The sequence below is a fragment of the Phoxinus phoxinus genome (genome assembly GCF_949152265.1).
Source record: "Phoxinus phoxinus genome assembly, chromosome: 21".
NCBI classification, from domain to species: Eukaryota; Metazoa; Chordata; class Actinopteri; order Cypriniformes; family Leuciscidae; genus Phoxinus; species Phoxinus phoxinus.
Genome location: NC_136896.1, coordinates 13,059,345 through 13,075,138, shown reverse-complemented (window position 1 = coordinate 13,075,138; position 15,794 = coordinate 13,059,345). Strand labels below are relative to the sequence as shown.

The 15,794-nt window shown below is 38.6% G+C and overlaps 1 protein-coding gene across 1 annotated transcript in view; it reads right to left on the bottom strand.

Annotated features, from left to right (window-relative positions):
• bmpr1ab (bone morphogenetic protein receptor, type IAb) overlaps window positions 1-15,515 on the bottom strand; it is a 31,848-nt gene extending 16,333 nt beyond the window's left edge. The window contains exons 1-2 of the mRNA XM_079594821.1: window positions 15,274-15,515; window positions 7,412-7,541 (exon numbers count right to left, since the gene is read on the bottom strand). The gene's annotated coding sequence lies outside the window, so the exon portion shown is untranslated. The remainder of the gene's footprint in view (window positions 1-7,411; window positions 7,542-15,273) is intronic.
• Between the last annotated feature and the right edge of the window lie 279 nt (window positions 15,516-15,794).

Sequence of the window (15,794 nt, the reverse complement as noted above, 5' to 3'; positions counted from 1 at the left end):
AAGAGAATGTTTAATAAATACAATTCTTTATCAATATAATATTATAATAATGCTAATATTATTAGCATTATTATTGCTATCATTAGTATACCAGAAAGGAACCATTAGGGCCCTCTAAGCCATCAGAGAGAGCCTAAACAAAAAAAAAAATTTACAAACTTTGAAATAATACTTAAAAAAGTAAAAAAAAAAAAAAATTTGAATATCGTGCAAAAGTTCATTTATTTCAGTAATTAAACTTAAAAGGTGAAACTAATATATTATATAGACTTATTACATGCAAAGTGAGATATTTCAAGCCTTTATTTGTTATAATATTGATGATTATGGCTTACAACTATGACAACTTTTTCACAATATTCTAATTTTGCATTTGGGGTTTTCATAAGCTGTAAGCCATAATACCGGTAATCAAAATTATAACAAATAAAGGCTTGAAATATCTCACTGTGCATGTAATGAGTCTATATAATATATTAGTTTCACCTTTTAAGTTGAATTTCTGAAATAAATTAACTTTTGCACGATATAAAAAAATGTCTAGTTTCACCTGTAATTACAGAGGGCCGAGCAACAGCAAAATGGTCATTGCTTTAGTCTATTTAAAAGATATATTAATTTTCAATCATTTTCAATTCATTCCTACGGAAGTTGAGCTTTACGCTTACACGCGAGCGTGAAGAATGTCAATGTGCTATGATTTATTTTCAAGGAATTACAGTGTCTATTAATGGGCATTGCTACTACAACATCTTCAGCTAGTCAGCTAAAGATCCTTTCCATCTAAACTGTTTATTTCTCTTAAGCATAATAGTGAATGTTTTATGAGCAGTAGGATAACCATATTCATCCGCACAGTCACGCAGAGCCGAAGCACAACCAAAACAATGTTCTTCCGCAAAATGGATGCATTTGGCTAGAGGGCCAAAAGTTACATAGTGTACCTCTAAAGCCTGTAAACAACCAGAATCCCTTTGTAGTTTCACCATAGGAGAGATAGAGGCCAAAGACTGGTAAAAGAATGCCAGGACTAGTCAGTGCAGAAAGATTCAGGGCCTGAGGACAGGAAGTGTGCTGAAGGAGAAAGAACAATCCTATCTTGAGGCCCCTGACACTTACATTTGTCAGCAAGATCATTCCCATCACAGTCACTCACAGCACACAAATAATATAGCATAAAGTAAAAAAGAATATATATATATATATATATATATATATATATATATATATATATATATATATATATATATATATATATATATATATATATATATATATATATATATATAAATAAATAAATAAATAATATCTTACAAAAAAATCTTTTTTTATTTCCAATCCAAATCACATAAAGGCATGGTTTGGAAAATCATTTTGCTCTAGTCAAGAACTACTAGAATTACTACCAATATGGTAGTACAATAACAGAGTTTGAAAACTGGCACAAAGCAAATCTCTGCAGCAGATGGACCACTATTAAATCAGAAGGCAAAGATGCCATGGAGTTGTGCAGCTAAATTGCATAATTTATAGTCTCACTGAGCATTCTTTCAGAGGAAAGCTCCTCATTAATTTCCTTTGAATGGATGAAAGACCAGAGCGATGGGGGTAAAGGTAAAGCAACTGTAGCCACCATATAGAATGACCACACCTTATAGCAAATCACTGAGGCATGGCGTGTGGTTTCTGGGAAGGCATTCCCACAGTCGTCAATCATATGAGGCTTGAAAGGGAAGTCACTGTGGAGACAGAAATCTGAGGAAGAACAGAGCGAGCTGTGTCACTCGTTTCCCTAAAGATAATGCTGCTTTGACAGGGCCTTTGAATATCTTTGTTTTTCCAGCTAAGTCTATTTCATAGAATAAAAGGATAACCTCAAGACACCAAACATCCCCTTTCAGACAGGTTTTTGGAAAGGCAGGTGAGATGAACAACTAAAGGGATCACCCGAGATCCTGTTAAGTCTGTGGTCTTGATCGGTGCACACTGAAGAAATGCATTCAAAACCAGAGCCTTAGCCTACATGAAAACAAAAACCACAGAGCAAAAGAACAGAAAAAAACAAAAATCAGAACATGGACAATTCACTTCATATGTTTAAAAAATTTACTTTATATATTATGTTTATATTATAACTTTTTTAACATTATTAAATGAGCATTCAATGATGGTAAAAGTAATCTAAATGGAAAAAACAGGTTAAAAAAGTATACACAATTCAGTAACCAATATCGACCTATAGTAAAAAAAAAAAAAAAGTCAGTTATCAGTTAGTACCAATATTGTACTGATTTATAAAGCATGTTGTGATAATCTCTTAAAAGCAATGGCAAAAGTACATCACCAAAACTGTGCTAGTAATGATGACAGTACTGAAATGCATCCATTTCTATACAGTCTTCAAACAGAACAAATCCCCCCTCTCATCACAACACACGCAAACAACAACACAAACATGCTTTTCACCAACGCCAACCATGCTCTCTAACTAGATTGAGTAAATGTGGTATGTGGATATGTGTGCTGGCATGCGTTTCCCTGGCCCCTCCTGGGGGCCCCTCCTTACAGGCAGCTCCTGCCTCTCAAGTCACGCCGGCCAGCAGGGAGAGCAGACTTCCTGGCTCCACTCTCATTGTTTGCTTGGCTGCTTCTGAGGCTCATCCAAGGCTGGATTACCATAAGAATACTGAAACGTTCCTGCAGAGCACTCCCCTTCCAAACCTCCTGCTGCACTTCTTCTCTCCTGTCCTCCTCCCCCGCCCTCCCTCCTCTATCTATCATTCCCTGTAGTCCTCTTCCAATATCTCAGTCACGCTCTGCTACCAGCACAGCCTGCCTTCAGTTTCTCTCCACACCTACAGCCAGTCTTTGGTTTGTCTCTGCGGCTTACTGGATGTTGAACAACCCTCAAGAGACACGCAACACTCTAATGGAAATGTAAAAGGGGGTTATTGGGTACAACTTGGTGTATCTGCCTTGATACTACAAAAAAAGAGCAGGTGGGTATAAAAATGAATCTTTTTGTGGGTAGATCTATAAAAGAGAAATCGAGTGGAAAGTGCAGAAAGTTGAAAGGATGGAAACGAGGGCGGAGGTTTGTGGCAACAGATGCAGGGCTCTATCCAGACAGTCGTGGGTTCAAGAACACACTGATGATGGTGTGCGTAGTCTATTGAGGTCATGTTGCTCTACCAATCACCCACGTGGAGTTTTTACTACTGAGTGTCTAGATGAAACAGAACTACATATCTATTCATGTTGGCTGACACACAATACCAGTCTGAAGTTTGCAAACACTTACTCATTTCATATTCTTAGCATTTTTTTTCCCAGCAAAATCATCACAAATACATATAATATATATATATAATTGTAACAGAAAAATACTTTAACTTAGTTTTAACATGCACAAATAACATTGATACAACTTATTAAAATAGGAAAAAAATATTTTCTTTTTCAGTACACAAATGTAACACAATTCCAATCCACTTTTCCTCTTCATAGGAAAAAGAGAGTAGGTCAAACTTCCATCGATCCATATGTCTAGACAAGTACTGGACTACAAGCTGCGCTGAGAGACTGACCGCTTCCAGAGAGACCCGTTTCTCTAGTCTCACTTCAACACCAGTGAGGACTCTGCTAATGCTAGAATCTCATTCCAACACAATGCAATTTTACAAACATAAGATTTCCTCACACAGAAGACACACTTTTCTAAAAGTAAGTATACGTTTGAGAGAAGTTGTGTTAATGGTGGCTAAGATTTATTGCTATAAACACTCTCTGTTTGGACTTACAAGCCCTGGGCAGATCCTGGGAAACTTGCGCAGAGGCTGCTGTGGGTTCACAAGACGGCTAGATTCATTCTAGTCTGTAATTACAACATTGAGCTGAAAACAAGGCTTTGTTTAAGCAGATGCACACACTCCAGCACATTCCACGACCAAATGTAGCCTAGCTCTCCATAGAGGGCTTCACGTCACTGAGACATATCGGTAGGGTGGTACAGTTCTGGACAACACACCAGAGCGCCCATGTTCTGAACGCCCAGCTTCTGCTGGAAATTAGACAGAAATTAACAAAATAATGTCCTGCATTACACTGTTACACTACCATACAAAATATGGGGTCAGTAAGAGACACAGTCACATATATATATATATATGTGTGTGTGTGTGTGTGTGTGTGTGTGTGTGTGTGTGTGTGTGTGTGTGTGTGTGTGTGTGTGTGTGTATCCAATATAATGCTGTTCTTTTGAACTTTCCATTAATAAAAAAATAAAAAAACTGATAATAAGAAATGGAGTAAACCAATCTCACTGACCCAAGCTTTTGAATGGTTGTGTATCTGTATCATAGCCCAGTCAACACTGAACACTTTCAAAATTAAAAGACTTGTGGGGCTAGAAGAAACTGCAAGCGCCACAAGCATGTGGACTTCTCTTAGGACAATTTTTGATTCAGAAAGTTGTGTTCTCTACCCAGGGATGGTCACCTAAGTTCCCTAATCGACACGTCTTATGAGTGTGAAATCCTGTCTGACAGATCACAGACCACAGTGTGGACCTGTGCAAGCCAATTCCTTTTGGACACGGAGAACAAAATCCATTTTACTAAGTGGCTAGTCCCACTGTGTATAGAAACACATGTCATCCAGCAGGCAACTGAATGTGACATTGCCCCCTTCCCCAAAAACACTAAGTGCAAATTGTTTTGAGCTGAAGGACGTTGCCCTGATGAGCAAAGCATAAAAGTGCACTTCATGCAGGGGTCTCCGATGTCTCCAATTCTCTAGGCAGGACGCTTAATGGCTGCGGCAGGAGGTTCCTCTGTATCAAACAGATCGTTTTCACACTCTGCAGAGCTCGTGCTGCCAGAATGTCTGTTCCTGCATGAGCTTACAAATCAAGATGTCTGCCACAAGGTGTTTAGAAGGATGCTATTTTTTCTTTCTTATCCACATAGATTGGAGAGACATACAGTACTATGGCACTGCTGAAGATCTTTTTTCTTATCGCTGCCGGGTGATGGTTGTTTTCAAGCACCAAGGTTTGAGTTGTTTTTTTCTCAAAAGGCATTGGGGCATGACACAAAAAGGAAAGAGGTGCTGTATTTTCCATTACCTTCTCACAAATTTCATGGCTGTGGGATGATAAAGAGGTTTTATCATCTGTGGCAAGCTTTCTTCCTGCCTGAGATCTTCCTGCCCCATAGAGGGAGTTTGGTATTAGCGGAAAACGTCAGCCTGAGGCTCCTGGGATAGTTCATGTACACAACAAGTCCAGAGTATCCATATTAAAGCAAGCTCATTTTTAAGAAAACTCTATGCTATTAAAGTGATCGTAGAACCACAAACGAAACTTCTCATATAATTTCAGCAGTTTTTGGTCATACAATGAAAGTCAATGGGGTCCAAAAAAACAACAATGACCCCCATTTACTTTCATTGTATAGAATCTTTAGAATATTAATTTGTGTCCACAGAGGAAAGTAAGTCATAAAGGTTTGGAACAAAATGAGGATGAGTAAATGATGACAGAATTTCCATTTTGGATAAACTAACTAAGCCTTTGATCCAATGAACTTCTCCTATATTTTCCAAAACGCTGCAACATAAATAGGCCAATCTGTTAAACTACTAAATGTCTGTCATTTTACAACTTCATATTGAGTTTACCTAATTACAGCAGCAGGAAGAGCAGTAAAAGCCTTTGTTCCTCGGTTAAAGAGTGACATCTGGACACTTTGATCCCAGATCCAACAATCAGTTTGTTTACATTCGCTTTAAAAGTTCGATTTTAGTCGGAATAAAACAATAATTTGTCTTTTTAAAATGTAAACCATTTAGTCTAACTGAATTCATGCCAGTCTGTTTATTTTTTGTGAAGTTGCACTTGCATGCATGACCCTGTGCACTATACACGAGTATTGACCATGTGTTATGGACAGGCTGCTAGCGATGAACTGATTCATCATGTGGCTTTCTATTGTGCCAAATGTGTTATTATTATTATGGTGGTTATCTGTACATTTTAAAATAAAATGGCAGATTTTGGTAATTAAAGTATATATTAAGATCATATCCCTTGATGAAATATATGGTTATAAGTTGTAAAATAAACATGCATCCTGTATATATTTTTCACTGTAAATTTCTGGCAACCACAGCAGCCAGTTTTTTTTTCTACCGTAAATTTAACAGGATTTTTTTACAGATACATATATAAAACAGGTCAAAACAGACAGACAGACCACATAAAACAGGTGGTCATAGTATTACAAACAAAAACCAGAGTTAGTTGACAAAGTCACTTTCCATTATGCTTCATGTGCATGTTTGAAATTTTTCCTGCTTCTGCTTTTTGCAAATATTCAACTGCATATATGAAATATTCCATGCCCCATCTAAATGTAACTTAGTTATATGTGTGTGGTCTGTGTGTTAGTGTAAGTCAGTACAAGAACAGATTTGTCTGAGCAATTGAATGGGAATCTCAGGCAGTGTGAGTGCAGTTTATGAATTCAAAGTTGTACGGCAACAGGGCAGTGTGTTTGCCCAGAAACCACAGTAACAAAGAGGCTGGAGGAACGCGCTGGAAAACTTTAGAGCTGCCCACAGGCGAAGGCCCTGTTTAAAGTCTGGCAGATCACACGGCCTCGTTCAGCTCCACATCCTTTGCAAACATGTGGCTGCAATTGAGTGGAACAGCCCCTCCCTCCAGCCATCCATCCCAGCAGCCCCATGTAAACATCCCAGGTCCATACGACTCACTACATCACAGACTGATTGACCCATGCCTCAGAGCGACATCTAAACTCGCACTACAGTCTAATCAAAAGTAAAGCCCATAAGTACCTGAGAGAATCCCAACAGTGATCCAGTCGATGTGGCGGTATGGAGTTCTGCATAAACACGGTTATCATATGTCGTGGGTCATTAATGCGGGGGGAACGGTGAAGGTGGGCTGCAGGGGGATCTGGTCTCTGACAGACTAATCAAGCGCCAATAATTATGAGACAGGAAACCCGCTGATTGTGTAGGTCTGTCTCTGTCTCAGGGACAGGGTTAAGGGTTAATCTCTTGGCTTCGGTAATCAAGGTTGTTGTACGCTCCTTCTCTCCCAACCAAAATACAGCCAAAGTTGGAGTAATTAAAGAAAAACTGCAGCATTTACTAATGTAGTTGGCTCTGGAGTGAGTCTTTGAAAACACTCTGGTAACAGAGCAGAGTGCTCCAACCATTTACCGGCAGTTTAATTTCACAAAGGCTTCTGTGATATACGACAGACCATGATTTACAAAAGAGAAAAAGTATAAAAACACACAGACAAAAGGGAAAAGGAATACATTCAATCAAATTAAAGGAGAGCATCATACACTAGTCTGCAACTGAAGCAGCAGGTTCTTACCTCACAGGGTAGCAAGTGTGGCAGTACATCATGATCCGGGGTACTCATGAGTGTCAGTATTAAGAGGCTACTGTTTGGAGCTGTATCTCAAGGTAAAGCCACACACTCCCGTGAAAATCCTTTGTAGTGCCTAAAGAGACATGGAGAGAAGAAAAAGGATGATTATACAATCTGGTGAAAAACTAATGGCCTGTTGACAGCTGGTCACTTCATGCATTTTTACTGATCTGATAGCTATCTGATTGCTTAAAATGGTTCCATTTAGCTACACTTGGCCAAATAATTGTGTCTCCGCAAAATGAATAACAATTCAATCTGGTTAACCTTCAATTTTGTAACATTTAGCGACAAAAAAAAACAAAAAAACCTTCTCATATAAAGTGCATTAGCATTTATCTTGTTGCATTGCAAATTTATAAAGAGAATTGATCACCTGTTCATTCTATTATTCCAATTATAAAATTTAACCATGTTAAAGAAATTACATTGGTAACTTTTTGGTGTGTAAAAAAAAATAGCCTTGACTGTTTTCTCATAAGTTGCTTTGAGACACTTTTAGTGTGTCACAGCCTCAAAATCACAATTTAGCAAGAGATCATTTTTGCATTTTCAGAATTACTTGATTTTGGATTATAAAAAAAAAAAAAAAAGCCACAAAAAACAATGTAGGGCGGGAACTTGGTTCTATGCATCAGCTGTTTATTGGATTTTGAGATATGGCCACTGCACTCAAAAATTAACATGAGCTTACAGACAATTGTGGAAGGGCGGCGTTAAACTAGGAGGTCAAGAAACACATGGATGAATTGTTCTTGGAGGGTGCTTTCACAATGGCAGTTTAGTTTGAAACGGGGGACGGTTCGCATAAAAAATTGGTAATTAAAAGCAGTCAAGTGGACCTGAGAGCACACTGGGGCACCGAACCCAAGACTACCTGTAGGAGGTGGTCTGAGTTCGGTTGCAATCGAACTGTGGTGCGATTTGCGTGAATGTGAAAGCAAGTTGGACTTGTTCAGTGCGCACTTGTTCAGAAAGTAAAGTAACCTGCGCATGTATTTTAGCCAATGATGACGCCATTAGTTCAACAAAACATATCTAAGGGATGACAGTGGTGATGATTTACCTTGGACATGAGCGTGAGAGAGCGTGCGTGCAATCGAGCGGCAAATGAATGGCTTGAAATCCTCTGTCTCATTAAAAGAGTCTGTTTGCAAGCAGCAGAAAGCCTCCGTCATGTGACGTACATACACAGTAAACCCACATTTCGATTCACTCTGCTGAACATAACAGCACGAAATAAATAAAAAAACGAAATATATTTACCCGCTTAGAAAATATATTTGCAAGTGAGGTTTGTTAAAGTATAACAAGGTATGTATGATATCAGCATTTTAAACTCAACCATATGACTTTTGAACCACCAAAAACAGAAGCTTAAATGGTAATGAGAGAAATTGAGAGGGGGAATTGTTTGATGCCACATGACAACATGGCAAGTCACTAAATAACACTGAAAATGTCACAAAGCAGATCACAGGATTAAACTGAACTGAGATGTGTGTGGATTAGCGCCAAACGCAGGCCAGAAATGCTTCTTAGACAGAGTGTCACCAAGCCTGAGACATTCATATCCACACAGGTGCCAGGAGGAGTTGACCCCACTGCCCTCACTGAGAAAGAGGATTACAACTTATTTCCTTTAAGTCCTGGAATGTTGACTTCTTCCCAAATCTGAAGCTTTAGGGATGATCTTTGAAATATGCCTCATCAAAAACAACAGAATCAAGCTTCAGATTAGGAAAGAAGTGTGCAGTTTATAAGCAGAGCGGCTTGCGTATACACATCTCCACAAACTTGACCAGAAACATGTGACTTGATTTGTGACACTGTTTTGTAGCAGTGCTGAAAGATGAGCGACAGCTGTAGGAAGTGGAAATCAAAGATTCCATCACTGCTGTTAATTCCAGAGGGTTTAGTAAAACCAACAGGAAAGCACGAGGGTGTATAAAAAGCAATTGGGGCTCTGAGGGGAGACTAATACGATCAAAGCGAACGATCAGCCATAGCTAATTGAAATTAAAGCCCATGAAATGAGAAGGTTAGCGTGGTTCACTGAGGCACTGTGGATGGGAACACAGATGCCTTGAGGGAGGACTCAACTGTGCCTGCAAAGCACCCACTCATTCTTTTTGCACTGTGGTTATATGATATTCCTTAATGTTTGTGTTTTTTACAAGAGCATTCAGTCACGATTCAGCTTTGCGGGATGGCAACAGCTAAGCTTTTCTGTAAGGACCTTTAGTTTTGTGAGATGACAGCAAACTTGTTTACTGTCAAAGCCACAGGCTTCAAGCACAATTTAAAACCACCAATGAGCAAAAAGCCAAAACATTTCTTTTTTAGCCTAAATGTGAACTATGTGAACTAATGCAAACTATGTGATCAGTCAAACAACCACCGGATGTTTCTTTTTGTGCTGAAACACTAAATATTCCATTAAGATGTTCGACTGGCAAAGTATAAAGAAGAAAGGCAATAATTAACACTGGGCTCACAATAGTTGAGTGATGATGACCACCATGTAACACATCTGTTCATATTCACCATTTAGGAACTCTTACTCATTTCCTCTACAAAGCAGAGACCTATTATGGAGGAAGTCATTCAATTACAACCAGCCATTCTCCATTCATTTAGGTTATGGCTCTTAAGCAGATAACACAATATGTAGGCTTTAGCTCATGGTGCTGCTGTATAAGACCTTCAGCTAGCCTTATCTCCTTGAATCTGATATGTAAAAGTAATATTACAACTTACATCTGCACAAAAGGGCACGAATGCGCAAGTGAACTTGTCGTGCTTGTCTGAATGTATAACTCCCGTTTTGCATGCGCTCTTCCTGTAACAACAACCGCTTAAAATGCCACAGTAATCAGTCAGAAAAAGATAAGTCACAGCAATCATCGTTTTCATGATCGATTGTCACTGTCATGATCGAATACACCAGTGCTCGTGCCCATCCGTAATATATGAAACAGATTCATATATAAGTCATTATGACTCATTCTATCTAATGCTTAAGTCTGACACGTGATATTCAAAACATTAGTATTGAACATCAATTCACCAATCACAAAAAACATTTGAGCAGAATAGAATCGAAATTTAATCCTTAGCTGTTCCAAAACTCTCTCACACTGACCCCTAGCCATAAGGGCATCCTTATTGCCAAACCCTGGGGTTCTTTGCATATTTAACCTGTGTGCAGAAATGAAACCCTGTTTTCTTTGACTGTGATGGCTGGACGTGTCTTGCTGGAGGGCTCAGTGCTAATGAATGTTTTTTTATTGAGGGTTTTGTTCAGGTTCAGCAGTGCTCTGAGCACATGCAAAGTTCAGACTGAGAGTCAGACTCTGGAAATGCCCCTCTTTATAGTTGTGTGGTTCTGTGCAGATGCCAGACACAACTCAGACCTGACATAATGCGCTGCAAAAATGCAGACGGCATGGTTTGGGAAGTTCTTTCCATAATAAAATGTCAAATATAACTACCCATGCAAAGCAGAGGGAAAAGATCCAACACTCAAACAATCAAAACAGTATTCAAAAAAGGAATACTTTGCAATTATCCAAATTTAATCCAAATAATGCAGTGAAGTTTTGAACAACACTAGAATGATGTTGTCAGTCCCATATTTTGTGCTTAATACGACTGCGTTCATACAGCATTCTGCTTTTTACGAGCTGCCGTAGGTGCGAGGCTGTGAGACACGGCTCAAACGTACTCTCTGCAACCGGTTACAAAGCATTTAACGATGTTGTTGGTTATTTAACATATCTAATGGATGAACTCCTCGATTGGACTCATTTATTTAATAACGTGCTGTCAATCATTGTAAAACTTCACCATTTTATGGCCACCGCCATGTTAGGTTAGTAGAATGTGGTTGTGACTGCAGCTGTTTGATCACACAGCCGAGTGAACATATCCAAGCCTCTACTTTAATCTCCTGAATGAACAAAACATTTCAGGATTCACACAAATCACACAATTTCTGCAAAGTAATTTGATTATTAGTTATTTTATTACTGACTGTGTTTACTTGTCTTTAACAATATTTAAAAAATTTACGAGTTAGACTAGTAGTTTTGGTGTTATAACATTATTTATTAAGGTTACTTTGGGTCAAAAACAATAAGCAGGCCCATTTCATTTTATTTATTTTTTGTGGCAGGGGCCAGTAGAAAAAATCCTTAGCGTTGAGCCCTGGGATCATAGTGGCAGGCTTTAGTTATAAGTCACTACCGGATTGGTATAAAGGAGTAGAACTAGATAGATCTCAACATTGGGAGGTCTCGGCACAGCAAATAATGGACGTGTGAGTACTTTGCACGCTCAGCTAACCACAACCAACTCTGCTCTATTGTTCTGTGTGGTCACAACAAAACGCTCCTGAAAGACATGGCATTTTCTATACAGAGACAGAAAAAGAGAGCGACATAGAAAAAGGTATTACATAGAGCTCTACATCAACATGAGGGTGTAAAGGCTTAAAGTGCAATTTAGTTGCAGTTTCCAAATACAACAAGTGTTTTCTGTGCATTTTCTCTAAAAGCACGCCAAATAGGCTAGTATTTATGACCAACTCAACCTGCATGCATGAAAGATGTGCTTCGTGTTATTTCAACCTGAAACAACTTCTGTCCTTTCTCGAAGCTTCTCAAAAGAATCATTCTTCACTTGCCAACAGCATATAGGCCATTTGCAGATTTGGCATTCATTAAGATTTGAAGATACCATTTAGTGAGAAAAGATTCACCAAGCGGGGACGTGTGTGCTCCACCTTTCCATGCACTAAAAAAGGGAAATAAACAGGCTGACTGTTACTGCAGAAAGTGATAAAATCTCCCCAGACTCAATTTCATTCTGCAATTCAAGGCCGTGAAACTAGTAGTCCTCTGGTTTTTCACTACCATGTCTTATTACAGCCAAGGTTAATTACACAACCGAAAACTGAATAGACAGCATGCAACTCCATATAACTGAGTCTTAAATGAATTAGTTCATTCAAAAATGTATAATTGATCATTTTGTCGTCTTTTTTTTACTCTAATGACACTCAAAATCTGTATGACATTATTTCTTCTATGGAAGGTCAAATTTAATAATGCTGTAGGTGTTTTGCTCATATAATAAAAATCAATGGGGGTTAATGTTGTTTTGGACCCCTTTGACTTTAAATATATGGACTAAAAAGCAAGAAAGTTCTCAAATGATCTTCTTGAACAAAAACAGCTGAAACATTCAAAATATCTTCATTTGTGTTCTGCAGAAAGCAGAAAGCAAGTCACACAGGTCTGGAACGACTTGAGGGTGAGTGAATGATTTTCATTTTTGTGGGGTGAATGATCCCTTTAAGCAAATCAGAGCATGTACGACTAAAAGCAGCTTTGCTTAAAGAAACGTTCTTGTCTGATTCAGCTTAGAGCGCACAGGGACCGAAACCTGACTCTTTTACTCGCTCTCTTCCCCCCTTTCCATTCTCCCTCCCTCTCGTTCTCTTTCTCTCTCCTCCCCCCTTTCCAAGGAGAGGCTCTTCAATGGCCAGACGAAGGCCCACAGGCTGAAAAATAAAGAGCGAGTCATGCATGGAGGACGCGGGCCACCATTTCTCCTTTAAATACAGCCATAACGATATATAAATAAAGAAAGCCTGGCTCTTAGGGAGAAAATTAGATTTGTTTCTCTCTTCCCCTCCCACTGCAGGCCTTCTATTTTAGTTGCAAGCAGAGCACAGGCCTTTTTCTGGCATGTGGCTGCAAGAGCAATTCAGATGAATGCTGAAGGTTTCATTTTGCTGCAAGAAGTGGGAGGGGTGCTGCTGGGGTCATCGTTGTTTTTGAGCCCACATCTTGCACATAATGCCCGGTCTCAATATATTTTGCAGTATTGAGAGTAAAAATATGTTGGGATGTTTTGGTAAACAATAGGAAAAATACTGGTAATATTTTTTGTAATGTTGGTGTTAGATAAGACAACTCTCTTTATTTGTTGTGGAATTGCATACACTGAATGTGTATGATTATCCAGTGGATTGTTTAAATAGGACTACTTGACCTGAAGCATGTTTATAAGGTCAGCCCAGCCCTTGAAACAGGAATTCACATTCACATCTGTGTCAGACAGATTTGTCTCGTGTCTGTTCATTCTCACAAACATTGGAACCAAATGTCTTTCCATTCGCATCATGTTTTGTAATCTACTGGCATGTTTGTATTTATACTAAACTAAATGCAATAGTAGGATTCACACCATAAGATAAACTCTCACAAATGAGTTAATTTAAAAAAAAAGCAAATAGCTTTATTCAGAAAACAAAGAGTAGAAAGAACTTTGTTTCGTCACACAACAGGAATCTCCACAGCCCAATGCAGGCAAAATGACTGGAGACCCCGTTTAGAAAACAGTGTGCCTTCCTTCATTAACATTATTCACACTTGCCAACATGCTATTTTATATCAATATCTCCACAATCGAAGACTTTCATGATATTAAGTAGCAGAAAGTGCCCTGTGTTTACTTGAACAACTATTCGTATTCACAACAACACAGAGAGAGGGAAAATAAACTGTAAGCATTGGTCTATTTGTGTTTCCGAACACTGCCACTCAAAAAAGAGAGGGCTTCTCAGAAGAGCCAAGAGCAAGCAAGGTTCTCTGTTTTTCATCTGGAACTTTCTGCACTTTTTTCCCTCCACAAATCTGAAAGAGCAATACCACTGTGAATTAAGATATATGGAAATAACTGCCTCTCTCCTCGTATGAGATTTATCTCTGTCTCCGTGTTTAATTACCCCCTGGGACTAATCATGGGTCTGTTCATTCTCTAGGTGCTGTGGACCAAAAAAAAAAAGATTTACACTTTATTCTAAACGTCCCCCTAAAACAACTCACAAGAAACTGAAAGAGTTTGGAAAAGTGAGACATAAATCCCATACTATAGACCTTATAATTTTAAGGGTGTTAAAATTTGACACAGAAAGTTGATTGAATTGTGGGAACATTTATCCAAGAAGTCTTACAAAATTGTTACTTTAAAAACACTCAACAATAAGAACACAACTAAGGGGAAAGTGCAACAAATGAGACACAATGATTGGTTGTTGATAATTGGTTTGACCAATATTCAATGTTTTCAACTTAATCAGTTAATGTTCTTTTAATATCAGGTCTATTGATAATGGCATAATTTTATGACAGCACCCAAAAACAGCAAAGTAATGTATTGTAGAGCCCAAAACAAAAATCTAAATATTTTTTTTGAAATTTAAATCACAAAGGTTTGCATAAATAACAATACTAGCAAAAATAATTATTAACGTATTAACGACAAACTCTTTTTAATTCAACTACTGACAACGACCAATCCGAGCTAACGTTACACAACAAGCAGGTAGTCGTGATTTTACACAATGCATGTTGGGACTTGACAACAAAACCCAAACACAGATGTTATCGAAGCAACACCAAACAAAAATACACTCAACAATATGGAGCAGCAACGTAGACAGGAAATAGCTATTTAATTTACGTTTGCTTTATGAGAACATGGCTGTTGTATAAAAAAGCATGTATAAAACGACTAAAGGGCTGGAATAAGAAAATACCAGATAAAAAAGAGAAAAGGAGCATTTACAAACACTCTGTAGATAATAAACCCGTTGTCAATTGTTGTATTAATTGTCTTACTCGTTTAAATTGTCAATTTATTTGCAAAACGAAACCATGACAAGAGAAAACAAACTTTCCCCCTCCACAACCGGAAAGAAAATCATCACGCAAATATCCGGAATTCCCACTTGCCTTTTAGATGAAGCCGCTAATTCAACTCAAAATCCTTCCAAATTAGGACGTATGACTCGTGACGAAGGTCAACTTCAAAACGCGAATTATAGAGACTTTCTGTGGTGAGATTTTCTCCTGGTTTCGTGGACGTTTTTCTCCGGTTTCTTTCGTTCTTTTCTCTGTAGTTGTGCCTCTGTGTAGAGGGAACATTCCACTCGTGCACGTAACGCGATGAGCCCTGATTCAATTCTCCAATCACAGCCGCGCGCTGCTTCAGTCCTCCAATCACAGCAGCGCGGCTGAGCGCGAGCGTTCCACACGCAGACCCGCGCGGTGAAAAACAAGCTGGATAGACGCGCTGGAGAGGGAGAGGATGGATGAATGGGAGGGGGTCACCAAAAAATTAGAGCCGCGGATGCCATCTGGTGTGAACACGAGGAAGAATATAGTAGTAGTTTCACTTTTAAGTTTATAAAGAAGGCTACCCTGCAAGTAATAAATAATTAAATACACATAAAATAGGTGTCCGCTTTTTATAT